This window comes from Phocoena sinus, chromosome 10, assembly GCF_008692025.1.
Source record: "Phocoena sinus isolate mPhoSin1 chromosome 10, mPhoSin1.pri, whole genome shotgun sequence".
In the NCBI taxonomy this organism is placed as follows: domain Eukaryota; kingdom Metazoa; phylum Chordata; class Mammalia; order Artiodactyla; family Phocoenidae; genus Phocoena; species Phocoena sinus.
The window spans coordinates 97,888,906-97,908,416 of NC_045772.1; the positions used below are offsets into that span (position 1 = coordinate 97,888,906).

A 19,511-nucleotide genomic window follows, 5' to 3' on the forward strand; every position below is an offset into this window, starting at 1 on the left:
AAACCGAAGGCTTCCCTCAAAGGCATAGTTCCTAAAGTTGAAATCTTCTCACTAGCATTTCATCCTTCTCATGTAAAGTTTTTTCTCTTCTAGTTAACATGGAAATCCTTTGCCTTCCCTGGCGGTCCAGTGGATAAGTCTTCGCCTTCTAATGCAGGGAGTGTGGGTTCAATCCCTGGTTGGGGAACTAAGATCCCACATGCCTCGTGGGCAAAAAATACCCCATAAAACAGAAGCAATATTGTAACAAATTCAATAAAGACTTTAAAAATGGTCCACGTCAAAAAAAAACTTTACATTTAAAAAAAAAAGAAAAGGAAATCCTTCTGAGCAGGGGAGCAGTGCCAAACCATCCCCAGCGTACTGTGACTGAGTTTCCAGTGGGTCCAGGGAGAAGGTGTTTCACAGGGGAGGGACAGAGAAGGTGCGAGAACCCTGGATCCTGGAGGGCGGGGAGTGTACATTTCAGGAAGAAGGAGCCTGCAGGGGAAAGAATGGAAGAAACAGGACAGAGCAATGATCCCAGAAGCTTAGCAGAATGAAGCATGAAATTTGAGACAGGAGATCAGGGTTCAGCTCCCTGCCCTACCTCTTATTCAGGCGAGGTTTCTTTGAGCATCTACTTGTGAGATGAATTATGTCTACCTCGCGGGCCTGCCTCCCAAGGTTGCTATGGGGACAGGATTAGATGGCAAACGTGGACGTGCTTTGAAGAATGTGAAAGGCTCACCAATGTCAGTGGTTGTGACGCGTAAGCCTCCCCGCAGGCCCTCTGATCCCCCTTCCGCCTGCCTCTCTGCTGGTTCTCGCCCACATGCTGCTGCTGGCTGAGCTACAGACCTGCTGACTGGGCTTCTGGTAGAGACGGCAAACAGCACACCACCTCCTGCATCGCTCCAGCCCTGCAGCATCAGTATCCCCCCTGGACACCATGGGCCGCCAGCCTCGAGTCTTCATGTAAACCAACAAAGAGTGGCACCCCCGTTATCAAATTCAGGAGGCTGTGCCCACGGGCAGCAGGCGCTGAGCCTGGGTTGCTGTGCAAAACAGGAGGGGTGACAGAAGGGAACCCCGGGAGGCATAAATGCTTTGGCCCCATGCCCTCCCTCTCCAAAGGGCTGGATCCATGTCTCCCCCTGGCAAGGGCTGGAGAACGGAGCCAGGCTGCCAGGGCGTGATGCTGGGAAAAGGAGGGGGTTTGCCAAAGTGAACTCTGGAAGCAGCCCCATTGGTCCTCTTTGGGAAAGAGAGGGTGCCTCAGGCCCGTTCGAGGCCCAGCCCTAGTGCTGACCTGAGGGGCCAGGGATGGAGGCAGGCTTTTCTCCCCTGGAGTTCTCTCCTACAGGCAAATTTGTGAAGCAACGGAAACCCACCCCCAGCCTTCCCCAAGCCTCAATGGACAGGCACGCGTGTGCGCACATATGGAGAGAGGTCTGGTCTGGTCTGATCCGCTCTAAGGTTATTTCCTGTCCCTGAAATGCCCACTGATGCTCTGCACAAGCCCAGACCATGATCTCACAGCCCTGATACCCTCCTCTCTGCAACCCGTCTGCACACGCACACACGCACGCACACACACACACACACCCCTCAAACTTCACTGGTTCCATGAGACAACCCTCCTGCTGTCTCAGAACTCTAATTTGGGCGTGAAGTAGGTGAAAGGTTTATCTGAAGAATGCAATGATTTAATTATTTAATCCATCTGGAATTTATTTTTGTATTCACTATGCAGTAGAAATAGAGAAAAGATGGAAAGCTACACAATTTATTGTAAAAAGTCCCTTTTGCCCTGATATAAAACATAGAGAAAAATACTGTTTGATTTCCCCAAGGCGCAAGGGTTTAAAACTTGGTAAAATACTTGCAAGAAAAATTCAACATCCCATCGGTAATGCAATTCTGCCTTCTATGAAGATGGTTGTAGGTTTTATCTTAGGCACAGAGGAAAGAAGAAAGAGTTTGAAAAATACCAGAATGTATTGAATTTCTTCGAGGGTCTGGTATGAAGCAGGGAGCCTAGAGACCTTGGAGGTGTCCAAGGCCCCACTTGAAGACCTCTGCCAACCGCAGACAGAAATACCAAGGAGCTCTGTGAGTTTGAGACTCGGGGAACCAGAGGCACATGCGGTGCTGATTCTGACCGCGTGAAATCAGCATGGCCATCTGGGAGGTGGGTTCCAAACAGACCACTTTGATGGCAGCAGCGGACCCTCTGCTGGTGTGAAACCCCAGGCAGCTGGTCAGGGGGCAGGCCACCAACACTGACCTGGGACACGCAACAGCCTGCTGACCAGCTGTGGCCGCCACCACCTCCCCCTCAATCCATCCCCCACACCACTGTCGGTGTGAGCTTTCTGAGATGGAAGTCCTATCAGGTCAAATGTTTCGATGGCTCTCTCACCTACACAAGGATGCCAAAAGGTTTTATAGCACTCTGACTAGCGGGGACTTCATGTCCCCACACCTTACAACTCTTGACTACTTGATGCAGGTCAAACTCAGGAAGGCACCACAGTGCCCTGCTCACCCTTCTAGAATCATCTTTTGCCACCCACTCCGGTACACCGTTCTCCAGTTTACTGACCCACTTTCAGTTTCTTGAACACATCTGCTCTCTCTCATTTCTGTTTTTGTCTTATCCAATTCCTCCAGCCTGAATTCCCAGCCTGAATTAGATGCTCCTTCTCTCTGCTGTTGGAAGTAGCAGCTGTCTGGTCTTGGCATTTATGATAACACATATTCCAATGTAATTGGCTGTGTCTCTACGTCTCCTACTAGGATGGGAACCTTCCAAGGGCAGAGGACATATTTATCTGGTTTTGTATTCCTGGTTCTAGTGCAGTGCCTGAAACATGGCTGACGCACAGTATACTTTCATGTAGTTTATTGCGTCCAACATTTAGCCCTTTCCCTGAAAGACCTTATGTGGTCTTTATAGTATAGTTAGGGAAAACAGAATAGTATTAACTGACAATAGGCACAAACGCAAAGACCTTGACAGCAAAAAAAAAAAAAAAAATAAGCTGTGGACAGTGAAGAGGTTAATCCAGAGGTTAATCCAAGTAGGAAATCCCATCAGTAGCCCTTATATTGTCATAAATGAAATTTATTGAATTTATTGGGGTTTATTGAATTTGTATCAGTCAGGATCAGTTAGGTCACACTGCAGTAACAAAGAACTCCCAAATCCCAGTCGTTAAAACAACAAAACTTTATTTGTCTCTAGGGCAACATCTCCAATGTGGATTGGTAGATGAGTGAATCTCCACACCATCTGAGAAAGACTCCACCACCTTACAGCTTCACCGTTGGGAGCACATGGCTCTTGGCTGCAAGGGAAGAGCTAGTTGGGGGTCACACAGCAGCTCTGTCCCTCCTGCTCCCCAGATCACTGTTCGGGTTAGTCACAGGGCACCCTCAATAGCACAGAGGCTGGGAGATGTGAGGAGCTAATGGTAATACCTCCTAAGTGACACTCATGCACCATAGGCATGGACCACATTCAAGACATTGAACTAAGCGCTGAGGACCATATAAATGTCCCTCGAGGAGTTCATCATCAGATGGATGATAAGACATTAAGTATGAACATAAAAAATGAGAAGGCAGAATGTGCCTCCAGGCTTCTCAACTATGATGACCCTCCCAGGAATGAGCCCACCACAGGGAACCAAGACTCAGAGTCAAGCTCATGAGTCTATGCATTAAATCACCACCCACATCTGTGCCGTCACCCTTCAGGCTCACTTTCACTGGGGCTTGCTCTTTCCCTTGGGTCAGCCTAGATACGGAGAGCTCCTCAGCCTCATTTCCCCCTTTTGGATAAGGGTTCTGTTCTGAGTCCTCCTCCTCTCCAGCCTTCCCTCCTTCAAGCTGTGTTTCCTCTTCTCGGAAGTTGACATCCTGCCTCCTTCTCTGCTCAAGGAAGCTGTCAGCCTAACATGAAACCAAAGTTCCATATGATCTTGTGATCATAAATATCCATGTTCTTACTTTGAATACCGTTCTCTGCACTGAGGCACCTAGCACAACGACTAAGTGCAGAAGCTTTTTTCCCATCCTTCTCTTTTATTCTCCACTCAGCCTCCCTTTCTTAAACTCTGCCAATTGTCTGGTGACCTTCTGTCACTGTGAGTTACGCAGGCTCTCCATCTATGTCTGTACTGTCCAGGTGGGCTCTCGTTTCACACCCAACCCTCCCCTTCCACCCAATAAACATGACCTGTCCTGAATCCCCTTTCTCCTCAGATGACCTGCACAAAAGGAACCAAGAGCACTGGCCTGGCCAACTGGCTGAACCCTGAGAGGTACAAGATTATTTGTGGGATCCCAGGGCCCAGGGCTGCTCCTGGTTAGGAGAGGGAGGTCTGGCCAAGCCAAGTAGACAGCTGGCTCTCTTGGCTGTAAGTCACTGTCAGCCCTCTATCATGTGTGGGTCTGGAGTACAAACGTACTTGGAAGGCATAGACAGAGGAGAGTAAAGACCTGTAGGGGCCACCTTGCGTTTCTCTCCCATATTAACAGCAGACACAAAGAGGCTGTGAGATGGACAGCCATGAATAAAGCAGTTTTTTTCAGAGCCAATTTCCTCCGTCAACATTTCCCCTTTCCCTGTGCTTCTTAGACACACATTTAATTTGTTACCTGTCAATGGATGATTGCATTTTTAGAAAGAACTGTTCAGAAAGGACTAAAGGGGATACAAAGGAATGAACACTAGTAGCTGAATTATAGGCGTCTGTGATTATGTCAGTAAGAAACATATTTTCACGACTGAGGACCTCCCAACACGACCAAAGGCAGATCGCTCAGGCGAGGCAGCTAGCCTTGACCTGTCAAGGGGCATACCTGAGGTTTCCACGGAACACAAAGCCATGAAACCAGTGTTTTGTTACAGGACACAGACAATTCACGGGGAGCTTCCGACTTACCCAGCAAGTAAGTGGAAACCTGGTCTCGGGGATTTGCAAAAAGCAGGTGGAAGTGCTGATAAATATTCAATACCCACTGCCCAAGGGAACAGTGAGGTGAATTGTAAATAATTCACATGGCACTGAAAAAGCTCCTCCACTTTTCTGACTTAAACCTTTTCCGGAGAATATTAATGTCAGACGAGACCTTAAAATGTATCTAGTCAAATGCTCGATCGGCATGGGAGTCCCCTTTCCAAGGTCATGAGACAGGGTCATGCAACCTCTCTTGATCACACCCAGAAATGGGCATTCATTCCACTGGAGAACCATCCCAGTTGATTAGTTAAATTCTTACTGTAGGCCAGCACCCAGACCTCTAATTTGGTAACCCTTACTCTTTTGAGACACCCTCACCTTTCAAGGTAAACCTGGCAGCCCTTGTATTAATTTTGCTTAAAATCACTGCTGGAGGTAGCATGATGGTGAGGGAGGCCGGAGAGAAGTTTTGTGGAAATAGGACAACTTCCCCGTATCCTCCTGGAAGCTGATCCCTCCCTTTGATCCCGTGTTTTCAGTGTCATCCTTTCTTCCGCAGTTGCTCAGTTTTTGTCTCACCTGCCCTTCTTTACAGACTGTAGCTCTGTGTGCTACAAAAGAGAGAAACTGAACCGCACAGCATTGAAATGGCATCATTTGTTTCTTGCACCCTTCGCCTCGCCGGCAGCAGCTCCCCTGCACCGCAAGCTCTCTCGGGGCTCTGGTCCTTCCCTCCTGTGGCAGAGAAGGAGAACAAGGACCATGACACACGAGGCAGCGGTTTCAATTCAGGAGGTGAAGCAGGTGCTAATTCCATGCACATTCTATTGGTGAGAATTGAGTCCCCAGGCTCTGCATCAGGGCCAGGAAGCCGGGAAGTGTCGTTTCTAGTGACATGTCTCTCGGAAGGAAGAATAAAGGGACTTGGGGGCTCTAGAGGGACAAATACCAGCTTTCCACATGTGTTACACCCTCTGTCTTTCTTTTCCCTTCCTTTCCCTCTTCTAGCTTTATCTCCCTTATCCTTGTCCTTTCTTTCACTCTGAACTAGCCATAAAGCGGTGGGAAGTGTACAATTGTGTGTACACGCGCACGCACACACAGACACACATACACACACACATAGGCAGGCTGGGCTGGATCTGGGAGGGCCCTGAGTCTGTGTAGCCGGCGTACCACCCACACAGCACCACCCTGGGTTCATCTTTTTATGGTTCCCCTCCTGCGGTCCTGTCTTTCAAGCAGCCCCCCTTCCTGCCCAGACCCCAGGTGCACAGGTGGGGCTTCTGTCAGCTGCGTGCTCAGCTCGGAGTGAATGGACTCAGCCTTCGCCACAAAAGGAGGAAATAAGTGAACTGTGCCCACCATCCCATTGTCAGCAGCCGGACTCCACCTCCCTCCTACTCACCCCGACAGCCTCTGGGCTCTACCATCTGATGGGATGTGCTTGTGCCCTTAGGAGCCTAATCCCTCAAATAGGCAGTTCCTACCACTGAGATACCAGGAAAGGAATAGATGATGGGTTGCCAACGACAGGGCGTATAGAATCCAACTTGGAGATTCAGGCAGGAGGGAAGAAGTTGGTCATGTCCCAGCTCTTCTGCATGCAACAAATGTCTGAAATATTTTTTTCCATTGTTTTGGAGGGTGGTAGGGAATGGAATACAACCATGACTTCTTTTTAAATTTTCCAAAATGTTACCTGCATAAAAAATGAACAAATGTCAGGGACAGGCACATCTTGGACTGAACTTCGAGTGAACTGATGGCAGGCCTCACCATTCTGAAAATATAAAAATTGAAAGCTGCCAGGGCTCCGAGCAGACCATGCATTTGCATCCCATTTAAATAATGTGCAAGAATCTTTGGTGGGATGGGGAGTTTTTAGCCTTGTCAGAGAACTTTGGAAGTACTTAGCGTGAAAATGCCAAGGAGACCCATGGCCCGAGTCACCGGACAGACAGCTTGAAACCAGCCCACGCGCACAGGGTGAGACGCTGCCACGCCTGCAGAGAAAGGTCTTCTATATTCCAGTGGCCAGCCGGGTACACTTGTCAGAAACTTCCCCCAGGGGCATCTGGTCTAGAGAGTGGTACTTTCTGGGGCTTGAATTATGAGACAGAACCTCTTCCTACCATGGGCAGGGTGGCTCGGCTGCCAAGGTTCACATTTTTACCAAGCAGCTCCTGGGGTCTAGGGTGCAGGGCTCTGCATAGGCGCCCCCTCCCTGTACTGATTTTCTAGCCCACCTACAGTGGACTAGAAGCCCACTAGAAGCCCACCTGGTTAGGACCTCTCGGTGGAAGCCCCAAGAGGGATCAGGATAAGTCTGTGAGATATCACAGTTGGTTGTGTAAGGAAAACCCCATACCGTCACCACCCCGAAGTGCGTGTCAGCATCTATTGGGTGAGTGGAAGGAGTGGCAGAGAATCCGGTTTCCAGAACGGCCTTGTGGATCAGTGGCCAGGCTGCGTGGAGTACTACACACAGGGACCCTATATCCTAAAATACGAAGCCAATAACATTTATCATTACCACATCCAATTTCTGACTTGATAAGGAAACCTGAAATAAGGTTATGTAAATATCCCAGACAGGGGGGAAGTAAGTGAGTTACTCTCACTTCAGACGTGCAGTAAGGGCAGTTTTCTTTTCTTTTGTTTTGACCCTCGTCACTTTATAACACAAACCTCCTCAGATGGCTTAAAAGTACTTCTTAATGTATTGGCACCACAGTTGTGCTGAAGTTTTGGAGAAAGGAGGTTTCTGTTAGGAGGGTTCCTGGAACAAGACAGCCCCTTGTCCCTAGAGATAAGTGATTTCCATCCATAAATTGACTCTAGTGGCAGATTAAAGACGCTGCAAATGATGTGACTTGCCGCCTCTTGAATCTGCGTGATCTGTGATCACTTTGACCAATAGAAGTGGTGGAAGCTGCTTTGAGGACTTGCAGTTTCTGGCTTGGTCTCTGGGACTTAGCTGCTGTGTGAATGGTCCGACTGTACCGATAAAACGACCACGTGGAGATGCTCTGAGATCTGCGGGGATGCAGAGGGACCAGGTGACCCCAGTTGTCCCCACTGAGGCACCCGGTGTCCCTGGATATTCCAGGTCACCTGCTGAGTGCCACCGAATGACACAGAGCAGAACAATTGCCTGGGTAAGCCCCGCCCAAATTCTTGACCCACAAAAGAGTTATAAAAACTGGTTATTGTTTTAAATCCAGTATGTTTTAGAGGAGCTTATGACACAGCAATAGATAACCGCCCACCAAACCACACGTATGATTGTAAAATTGAATTAGCAGAAAATGGTAAATTATGAACCCCACGCAATCACAGGGACCGTAATTTTCTACTTTCTGAGCGGGATGATGATCTGGTGAGTCCAGGAGAGCCAGAGGAAACTTTCCCCCTCAAATCAGGGATATTAAAGCACCAAAGCTTAATACACAGTATCGCGTTTAGGTACTCAACAAGGAAATGCAAATCCAAGAAGAGCCCCAGGGCCGCTCGGTGCTCCACCTTCAGCCGCGCTCACTGGGTGTGTGGTTTTCCCGCCCCCAACTCCCCAGAGCATAAGGTCCCCGCCTTCCTTCTTTAGGACACAGCCAGCCAGGAACCCCTCCCTTGCCTCTGGGGGGAGAAGTTCCTGTGGCTGCCCCTGGTTGGCCTTCTGAGTGACAAGCCAGCAGCCACCAGGACTGGCTGTGGAAGGCTGCCTCATCAGAGTGGAATTATAGCAGTTCATTTCCTAAAGTGCCAGGAGACCCAGGGATGAACCTGGGGGCAGAAGTGGAAACCAACTACTGCAGCACCCTCAGGGAGAGGCCATTCATCCTGAGCATGACAGCTCTGTCAGCCAGAGGGCCGTCCTTCTCCTGCAGCACATAAGTAATCTCATTGCCTCTGTTGCAGCAGACGGACTGTGGAAACGCAGGAACTCCTACTAAATAACTCACCCTTTCCCAGGAGTCGGGGTGGGGCATGCATGTGTGGGGATGCAGAGCAGAGGCATGATGGGGGGCCAGTCTATGCCCGCATGTTTCCTCCAATGAACAGTGAGGATAGTTCGAAGTGAGGGTAGTGTGGGGTGGGAGTGAGAACCAATTTTGTTTCTTCTTTTGTTTTTAATTGAAGTATTCCTCCCTCGTCTTGCAGCCGCCAGCCAGAGCTCTGAACACACTCTCTACATCTCAGACTTGGTGACACAGGTGGGGCACGCATGGCCTTCTCGCCCCCTGCAGAGCTCCAAGATCCTAACCAGGTGCGTGAAAGGACCAGAATTCCCTGTTGGGACACAGGCGATGAACCTAGTTGCAGGGCAGGAATAAAGATGTAGACGTAGAGAATGGACTTGAGGACACGGGGTGGGAGGGGGAAGCTGGGACGAAGTGAGAGTAGCATCGACATATATACACTACTGAATGTAAACTAGTTAGCTAGCGGGAAGCAGCAGCGTAGCACAGGGAGATCAGCTCGGTGCTTTGTGACCACCTAGAGGGGTGGGATAGGGAGGGCGGGAGGGAGGCTCAAGAGGGAGGGGATATGGGGACATATGTGTGCATATGGCTGATTCACTTTGGCGGACAACAGAAACTAACACAGTATTGTGAAGCAATTATATTCCAATAAAGATCTATTAAAAAAAAAAAAAGAGCAACCCCAAGTTCTTCTGCGGGTTTTCCTGCCGAAAACGTGCAATCGGGGTTCAGGGCAATTTTTGGCAAGCACGCTGCCATTCCTTGCGAGTTTTCCAGAGGTGTCTGAACTCTTTTGTCTTTCTTTCCCACTCCACCCGCTTCCCGTCCCGGGCCATAAACCCACTGTTTGAGGCTTGTGATGCCTTGTTCAGAAAGCCTTGGATTGGAGCCTCCTCTGTCCCCGCGTGTTCCACAGCGGACGCCCCGCCCACCCCCGCACCCCTCCCCCGCGGGCCGGCGGCCCGGAGGCAGCGCGCCCTCTAGTGGCCGGTGCCTCCAGGCCCGCGCTGGCCCACCGGGGCTGCTGGGACGGAGGGGGGCACCCTAAAGTGTTTTGAAGTTAACCCAGGCCCAGAATCTAAGGAAAAAGAAACACGTCCTTTGGGATTTTAAAACAGAAATCCTTTCTCTACCCAATGCAAAAGATGTCCTGGGGTCATACCAGCAAAAGCATCCATCTGCCCTGCTCCCCCTCTGCCCCCCAGTGTAAGGAAAACACCAGAGGGTAGAGGTTTGGCTTATTATTGCTTTCTCTGGGCCTCTATCTCCATCGTTCATAGGTGAAAAATAGGCCTTCCTGAGCCATTACCTGGGGTGGCTCTCCTGCAGGTCTCTCTCTTTTTAAAATTTTATTTATTTTTATTGAAGTATAGTTGATTTACAGTGTTGTGTTCGTTTCTGGTGTACAGCAAAGTGACTCAGATATATATACGTGTAAACACACATCTGTTTTAATGCACCCCTGCGTGCATAGCAGCGCTATTAGCTCTGCCTTTCTAATTCCTCCTCCATGTTTTCCAGCAGGTTCCGTTGCCCCCTCCTCCATGGACAGCAGAGTTGTCTACATAACGGCAATCTCATCCTCCGCTGAAAACTCCTCTGCAACAGGAACAAAAGCCTGACGTTGCAGGTGTCCATCCCCTCCTTGACCTGTTCCCTACCAGAACCAGTGCGCTTCAGACATGGAGAATCTTAAGAGGACTTTTAAGGAAGTTTTCTGTATGTTAGATGATAAAATGACACCCCATCCCACCCCCCAGCTCCTAACCAGGTGGGTAAAAAGTATCCCGAATTCCTGCTGGGTGCGGGGAGGTCATAAGCAAGCCCAGATGTACTGGGGTTTGCTTTTCAGGGGTTTTCCACAGCCTCTAGAGTGAAGTGAGATGCTTCAGTGTGGGCCCCACCCCCAGGTCTGCATCTAGGAAACAGCCCACACTCCAGGCCCGCCCCCTCCACTGCCATCTCTTCCCTGCAGGTGCCAAGCTGCAAGACGGTTCCTGAGGAAGAGAGAGGCTTCTCTGGTCCTCAGGGTTCCACATCTGTGGCTTCTTGAACTAGCACCCAGGCTCCCTCCAGCTTCCCACTTGGTGCTCCCATGGTGCCACCCTGCACCCTCCCCTTAGCTGAGGTCCCTCCAATGAGCGCACACTACCTTAGCCCTCACCACCCTCTCCTGTAACTGCCTCATTAGCTGTCTGTCCATCAAGGCATAGATTGACGGGGCAGATGAGAGCCCCACAGACTCACTCAGCTCGTCCTGCCCATTTCCAGGAGAAAATTTCACTCGTTTTCTTTGAAGACCTTACAGAGAAATCACAGCTACAACTTCCCACCATCATACACGGTATGCCTCACCATCTTATCTTCCTCCAACCCCCAAAGCTCCTTAATATTCAGCCTCAAGTCAGATTATTTCAAAAGAAGACCGATATTTGGGAATAAAAGTATTTTGTGGTCTTGAAGATCACGATTCAGCTCTAGTCTTTTTACCCCCTCAGGCCTTTTGTTATTCAGACAAACTTCTCTTAATTCCTTGAAAACCTCCTTTAGGAGATATAAAAATAGAAGACACATTCGCAGAATTTTTTTTTTAATTGGGGATTTTTGCCTAAGTATATTCTGTCCTCAAAATTCTTTCCTCTTGGCATCTTCCCACAAGGTTTATCTGAAGAATATAATTGATTAATAAATATGAGAAATCAGAATAATTCTCAGGCCCAGCTCTTCGGTGAGAACACAGGAAAGGTGTGTGTGTGGGGGGGTAACTTTCTTCCAGATTCCAGGTAAACACAAAGGGAAGAACCTGTGGGATAAAGGAATTGGATTGACACGTTTCTGGGAATGATCTGTGCTGACTTTCTCGGCCTCACTTCCTCCAATTTTTCCTCCAATTAATGCAAAGGCTGAACTTTGCACTGCTGCATCATGGCCACCAGAAAATGGGTCTAATAAGGCTGGTACTTCCCCCGGCCAGCACTCCAGCCGACTGACTGGACCCCAGTGAACAGCATTCAGTTCTCCTCTTTACAGAGTCTAGCAAGCCGGGGGCACAATGGAAAGCACCCATGTTAAGTCACTCAGTAGATTCATCAAAAAGCTGCTTCATGGTTGAAAAAGTCACCAACCTGAGTTGTGGTCTTGACCCTGGTTGAGTCCCTCCCACAGGAGGGGGAGGACTCTCTGTATAAGGGTCTTGACACTGATTTCTTAACAACAGCTTTGAGAAATTATAGGAGAGGTTAGATATTGATGGAAGGAAATTGATCTCCATCCCTGGAAGAAACTTCATGAATACTACTTGTCACAGAGCCTGGTAAATATTTTCAATCTGCAGGGTTTGTAGCTGGGAAAGTCGAGAAGCCAAGACTCCCCGTTCTGGCCCACTGAAGAATAAGTATGAAAGAGGAGGGAAGCCTTATCCCATGGACTTTCTGTAATAACAGAGATTTTGGAGTTGGAAACTGGAGACGGTGTGGCTTGGTGACAACATCATAAAAGTTCCTTCAGTTAAATGTAAATATGCCTCCTTGGTTCAGACACATGTGCGTGTACACACAGACCCACGCGGGGCTGGAGTGAGTCAAAGACTGTTGTCCAAATTAAGGGAGTGTCTCCTGTTTGGTGGAGCGAAGCAAATCCGAATTAGAGCAGATGTCACCCTGAAGGACACCCTGGGAACCGAGGCGGGAGGAGTGAGGTCCGAGGCTGAGAAGCGTGTCCCTCAGAAGCAGAAGACAAGGTCCAGAGCCTGCTGTTTGGGGTTTGCCAAGCTATTTGCCTGGAGGAAGACTTGCATTCTTGTGGCGTGTGCTTTCATGCATCTTTCCTCACTCAGTCTCCTCTGCCTAGAGGGATGATAAGGCTTCACAGGAGGGGACTCCAATGATTCCAGGGGCTCCTGTGAGCAGATTCCTTCCATGGAGTGTAAACAAGTACCCACCAAGGAGAGTCAGCACCCCCGCTCCAGCTAAAGGGGGACTGTTTTCTGGCCCTTTGTCTTCATGCAGGTAGAGATTTAGACCAGTCCTTACAGATGGCAAACACTTATCTAGACTTTTCTTTCCTGGTGTGAAAATGGTCTCCTTTGTTAGTTACTCTAGGATTTTACACAGTGTTTTCCCCACTGGAGAAAAATCAATGCCACATATGCAAATGAAAATCTCATATTCTCCCCACCACATCCATCTCTCTCTTTCACACACACACACACACACACACACACACACACACACACACACACTCAAGCACTGGGTTTTGGTTCATTTTGCCCAAAGAAGCTGCAATGCGCTTTCTCTTTGGACATCCCCAACTGAGCCGGAATGGGGGGATTGTCTACTAGGCAATATTTCATTTGGTTTGATTCAGCCATTAATTGCTCTGTGGTTTCTGACTAATTCCTTCCTTCCCTTTGCTGCAGTGCATCCCTCCAGGGAAAGAGAAGTTTGAGGGTTACTTGGCAGCTTCACAACCTCCATTTGCTTAAAAATGCGGAGACACCTCCTAGATTCAGAAAAAAAAAAAAAAAAAGAAAAAAGAAAAAAAATGGAGAGTTACAAAGTCTGTCGCTCCAGGGAAGTACAGCCATCCAAACCCACAATTCCATCCAAGAACTTCCCTGGTGGAGCCAATTCTCCAAGTCAGATACAGGAACAAAGTCTCTCGCTTGGGCACCCAGATGCTTGATTAAAGGACCCACGAGAGGAAACAGAGTGGAAACAACGGGGATCTACGGAAAGGTGAAGACAGGTAGCTGAGGCTGAGCTCTACTTTTAAATGTGTTGGGGTCCCTTATGAAAGTATAGGTTCTGGGTAGATTCTGAACAAAACCAAAGACTGACGTTAGCTGCAGTTGTCAGCAGCCATGTTCAGTTGTTAATTTCCCATGCAGGACAGGACCATCTTATCTATATTTGGTTGGTTAATATCAACATTCACTGTTACTTTCAAAGATAGCTGACTGTATAGATTTGCAAGTCATCTGGGTTGACAACCATTAATAGTAGTATTTATTGAGTATTTTTATATAGCATTATAAGACAATGTATTCTGCTTGGATCATCTCATTTTATTCTCACAATACTTCTATTAGGTAGGCACTAATATTTCCATTTCCTAACTGGGCTTCAAGAGGTTAAGGAATTTGCCAAGGTCACACATAGTTGGCTTTAAACACAGGCAATGGGACTCCAGGCCAGAGTCTGATTCCTAAACTTTAAGCTATACTGACATTTGCCAGTTAGAAGCTGTAACAGTAACTCTTAAGACAACTGTCTCTGCTTCTCCTATGACTCTGATTACATTGTTAGTTTTCCAAAGGGTAGAAGTCAAATTCTCATTTCTTTTTTTTATTTCCTTCAAAATACTCAACACAGAACTGGGCACTAAATAATGTTGACTCACTCACTCAGGGAATTTGGCCAACAATTAACTCCTGCCATCTTGCTAAGTGTTGGCCTTTCTGTTTTCCCCTCAATTACTGCTTCAGTCTGTGAAAATGCTAAAGAGGGGTTTGGAAACAGGATTGTGTGTTGATAATTCCTTGTCCTGGAAGGATGAGAGGAAGGGGGTAAGGATGAGCTGCTCAGTGAGGGAAGATAGCAAGTGGAATCTTCTTAGAAGTGCAGAAGAAGGAAAGGAGAAAGTGGGGAATGAGAATGTAGGAGAATTAAAGGAAACCATTGATAGAGAAAATGGTTCAGGGAGAATTCCTAACAATACTATGTTTATATTGATGACAACTTAAGCATTTGATACACAGCCTTATGAAATGTTATTTGGATAACTTGAGCTTACAACAACTTGGCTCTGGATTTGGGCAAAGGAATAAAAATGTAGTAAACAAATTCAAGAAATCTGGAATGAGAGCTATGGAGTCGGTGAGTGGCTCATATAAGCTTCCAGTAGAGGGTGAGATGGATTTGCCATCCAGCCCCTTCTCCCTCTTCTCCATGGAGACAGAAAAGCTTGGCAAAGCACTCCGCTGTCACTCTGCTTGGGCCATATTTTCTTGAAGGCATTAAAGGATGGTGGTCACAAACCTATAAATGTCAACTAGACAATCAATAAGTAGGTATTTATTGAGTACCTGCTTTCTCTCAGCATGGGACGATCCAAAAGACATGCTATGGGGCCTTCCATCTAATTTACCTGGAAAAACACCAAAACAAGTATGGCAAATATGTGGTATATATACTACCCTTGGCTATGTTTGTCCTTGAGGCAGATTTCTCAGATCAATCACGATGCACATTCTCAGTGAATTAGGGTGCCGCATGAGGGTCCTTCTCGCCCCAGCTCTCCACGCAGCCCCTACCAATCATTCAGCGTTGACCCAAGAAAGGAAACCTGGTTCCTATTTTTGCCCTGGACCAACATGACTAGAACAGCAACATATAGTGAATTATTCTGTGATAAATGGTACAGTATTATGAGGAATTTGGAAGACACAGAGATTCTTGAGGGCCGTAGGACGTGGATGTCTTGACCAACAAAGTGGAACTTGAGCTCCATGTTGGAGGAAAGGTGTGACTGGAACTGGCATAAGAGAAGGAGGGTCTCCCCATGACAAGCACATGGATGAAGGCACTGGAGTGACAGAGAAGACCCAACATCCGCAAAAGACAGGGAGCAGCTGAGGACTAGCTTACTCATGTACAACTATCTGACAAAGGACTGAGGGGTCCAGCCGTGGTGGTTGCCAAAAGGGAAGACGGCTGACTGCCTAGCAAGGATCGCCAAGCACTATTCACCAAGGAGGCACAGGAGGAAAGGCTAGTGGCCAGGAAATGTAGTCAGCTACCAAAGCAGAGCCCCAGACCACCAGCCTACAGGGCTGTTAGAAGCACCAGATAGAAATTGTGAGCTTCCAACATTAATATACGGGAAACTTGTTCACAGCGCTGAATCTTCAGTAGAAAATGTCCAGAGTCATGTACAGAAGTGGTCATAAGAGAATTAAAACGCCTTGTGGTTTTCCATCATGGAGAAGATAGAGCAGCTGAGGGTAGGGTGGAAGGTATTTACAAATGTCTTCAGAAGGTGGCCTGGGACGCTCTGTTTTAATTTTCACTGAGGGCAGAATAAAAAGGGTTATCTTGTAGCACGAGAGATTTAGGAAAGACACAAGAAGAACTTTCTTTTTCAGAGTTGTTGGAGACTGGTTTAGATCATCAAGAGCGATATGGTGTCTCCTTCACTGTGTGCCTTCGAGAACAGAAGTGTCCATATATTTGGGTTGCATTACATACAGCTCTACCTGGAGGCAGAGAGTAAACTAAACAGACCCTGAAAAGCCCATGCCAGGCAGGATGCCATCCAGGCAGGATGCCACAGCTGCCATAGACAGTATGCGATCCTAGACTAGCTAAGCAAGGAAGTGTCTTGGAGAAGCTCTTTCCATCCACTTTTTGAGTCTTGAATTCTGGCCTTCCTGACTCCCTTGCCCCCAGATGTAACCACATCACTGCTTGTACACGTCAAGAATAGAATGTACCCAACTCACTGACTTTGGGTGGCTCCCAAACATCTCTTCCTTGGCTCACAACCTCATGTTGTAGGCATTGCCATTCCCTGGTGTGAGTCAAGCTGCTTTGCTGGAAATGAAATTAACTCAACAGAGCTGGAACCAATGTGTCCCATTTGAAAAGAGGTAGTAGTTGCCATGGAGATCTGTATGCTCAGATACAGTTGGGAAGCCTTAGACAGGGTTGGTAACGCTGTCTGATCTAAACATTTTAGGCAGGATTATATTTCACTAAGACTTTGACCCCTGGTCTTCTGAGCAGAAGATATAATGAGGAATATACCAACCAGAACTCGAATTGATTTTTTTTTTTTTTTTTTTTTTTTTTATGCGTTACGCGGGCCTCTCACTGTTGTGGCCTCTCCCGTTGCGGAGGACAGGCTCCGGACGCGCAGGCTCAGCGGCCATGGCTCACGGGCCCAGCCGCTCCGCGGCATGTGGGATCCTCCCAGACCGGGGCACGAACCCGTGTCCCCTGCATCGGCAGGCGGACTCTCAACCACTGCGCCACCAGGGAAGCCCTCGAATTGATTTTTATTAAATGAACTTGAGTGAAGAATTTTAACTTCCTTGTGCTTTTATGTCCGTTCTCCAAAGTGGGGCTAAGGCCACATATCTACTTAATGCTTTCCACCATTAAGATATAGAAAAGGAAATTTGTTCAAAAGGAACATAATGAAGAAAGAGTAGGAGATACAACAAACGAGTTAAAATATTGATCCCAAAGATTCAAGAAATCCACAGACAGACATCCAGTGTGTAGGGTTCAAAAATTTATACTGACTTCACAGGACTCTCCAGCAAATGGGCAAATGCATCTCAGCCTCCAAAATGAACCTATTTATTTTCTGCCTTGGGTTTGGCAGTTGAGTCTGTGTCCTGCCCTCCTAGAGTTATTTCCTTTGAGCTGGGAAGCGAGATTCCTTCTCCTGTATCCACCGTCCCTTCTACCCTAGCCTCTGCCCACCCCCCTATTTTAGGAGCAGTCAAAAATCCCAAATAGTGTCACCCGTGATTCCCCCTTTAATCCATTTATGTTAGACTTCAAGGGATTCCAGCCATTCTTCTGATAGCTATGCAAAATTCATGGTGGGTGTTTCCTCCGTGGAGGGACTGGTATCTTCAACTGACTACATTTATCCTGTTGTTCGTATTTGGAACTGGTAACAAATTCTCTGAGGCGAAGGTAGGAGTATGCATGGCATTTAGGGCCATCCTTCTGTTCAAGCCTCATGTCGTGTACATGCTTCTCTTCTGGCCTCTTCTCCTTAAAGGCATGGAGTCCTTAGCTGGATACTGAATGCTATTCACTGGGTTTGGATGTTAGTCTCTGAGACTATATCAGCCCCTACATTCTGGGGTAAGAGACAGGAGCTCCAAGATAGCGGTGAGTGTGGGAGGACTTCAGGGGAGTTTTACTGCTGGGGTACTGTATTCGTTTCCTGAGTCTGCATGAACAAATCATCACGAAGTCAGTGGCTTAAAACAATAGAAATGCATTCACTCACGTTCTGGAGGCTCAAAGCCCAAATCTCTCAGAACTGTGTTCCCTCCAGGCGCTGCAGGGGAGAATCCTTCCTGCCTCTTCCAGCATTGGTGGCTGCCTCGGCTTCCCTAGCATGTCACGGAATCACTTCAATCTCTGGTTGCATTTCCACATCCCATTTTCCTGGTGTATCTGTCTTCTCTGTGTGTCTGTCTTCTCTGTGGGTCTATCTTTTGAAGTATACATGTGATTGTATTTAAGGCCTAGCCCACTTGGACAGTTCCAATATAAGTTCCCTTTTAAAAGACGCTTAAATCAGTCACACCTGCAAAAGGCTTTTTTTCCAAGTAAGGTAACATTCTCAGGTTCCAGGGACTTGACGTGGCTATCTTCTGAGAAAACATTTCCAGCCCACCACAGTAGGGGAGAAAACTAACGTCAATTTTGCATGGCATATAGTAACTCATTTTAATTCTACAGCTGTCTGACAGTTGAGTATTCTTATCCATGAAGAAATTTAAACTCAGGGAAACTTCCCCAAGATCGCTGAGCTAATCAGTAGAGGCCTTGGGTTCTGTCTGACTCCTCACTCACTGTGTTCTGTAGGTCATGATGAGTTAGGGGTTGTCATGCTGTCTTTAGCTGTGAGTCCCTGGGCAGTCCACTTACCTCCCTAGGGCTCAGCCTACTCACTGGATGATGAGATGGCCAAGTCGATCCAGCAATCCTGCACCTGTGTGTTTATCTGGGAAAGACGAAAACTCTAATTCCAAAAGGTAAGTGCACCCCAATGTTCATAGCAGCACTATTTACAATAACCAAGACAGGGAAGCAACCTAAATGTCCATCGACAGATGAATGGATAAAGAAGGTGTGGTGCATATATACAATGGAATATTACTCAGCCAAGAAAACAATGAAATGATGCCATTTGCAGCAATGTGGATGGGCCTAGAGATTATCATACTAAGTGAAGTAAGCCAGACAGAGAAAGAAAAATGTCGTATGATATCACTTATATGTGGAATCTAAAATATGACACAAATGAACTTATTTACAAAACAGACTCGCAAACATAGAAAACAATCTTTTGGTTACCAATGGGGAAAGTGGGGGTAGGGATAATTGGGAACTTGGGATTAACAGATACACACTACTATGTATGAAATAGATGAACAACAAGGACCTACTGTATAGCCCAAGGGACTATTTTTAATATCTTGTAATAACCTATAATGGAAAAGCATCTTAAAAAGAATATATACATACATATATATATAGACATGTCCATAGCTGAATCACTTTGCTGTACACCTGAAACATTGTAAATCAACTATACTTTAATTAAAAATAAATAAATATTTTTAAAGAAAGGAAAAAAACGTAGATACTAAAAAAAAAAAAAAGATGGCTAACTCAATGTCCCTTTCATCTTTACGATTCTAGTACCAAGGAACATCTAATGCTCAAATGAAATTACAATGTGGTTTGGATAGAGTTATTGGACAGAGAAATGGTCTTTGACCTTGCTGTCACCAAGAAGTTCTCTGTAGAAATTACCAGGCTTC

General features: G+C 47.2%; 1 long non-coding RNA gene across 1 annotated transcript; it reads left to right on the forward strand.

Annotated features, from left to right (window-relative positions):
- The first annotated feature begins 3,017 nt into the window (after positions 1-3,017).
- On the forward strand, positions 3,018-18,798 carry LOC116760190. Its single transcript, XR_004351677.1, has 3 exons — positions 3,018-3,028; positions 4,487-4,490; positions 18,657-18,798. It is a non-coding gene; the product is annotated as an uncharacterized LOC116760190 (long non-coding RNA).
- The last annotated feature ends 713 nt before the right edge of the window (positions 18,799-19,511 follow it).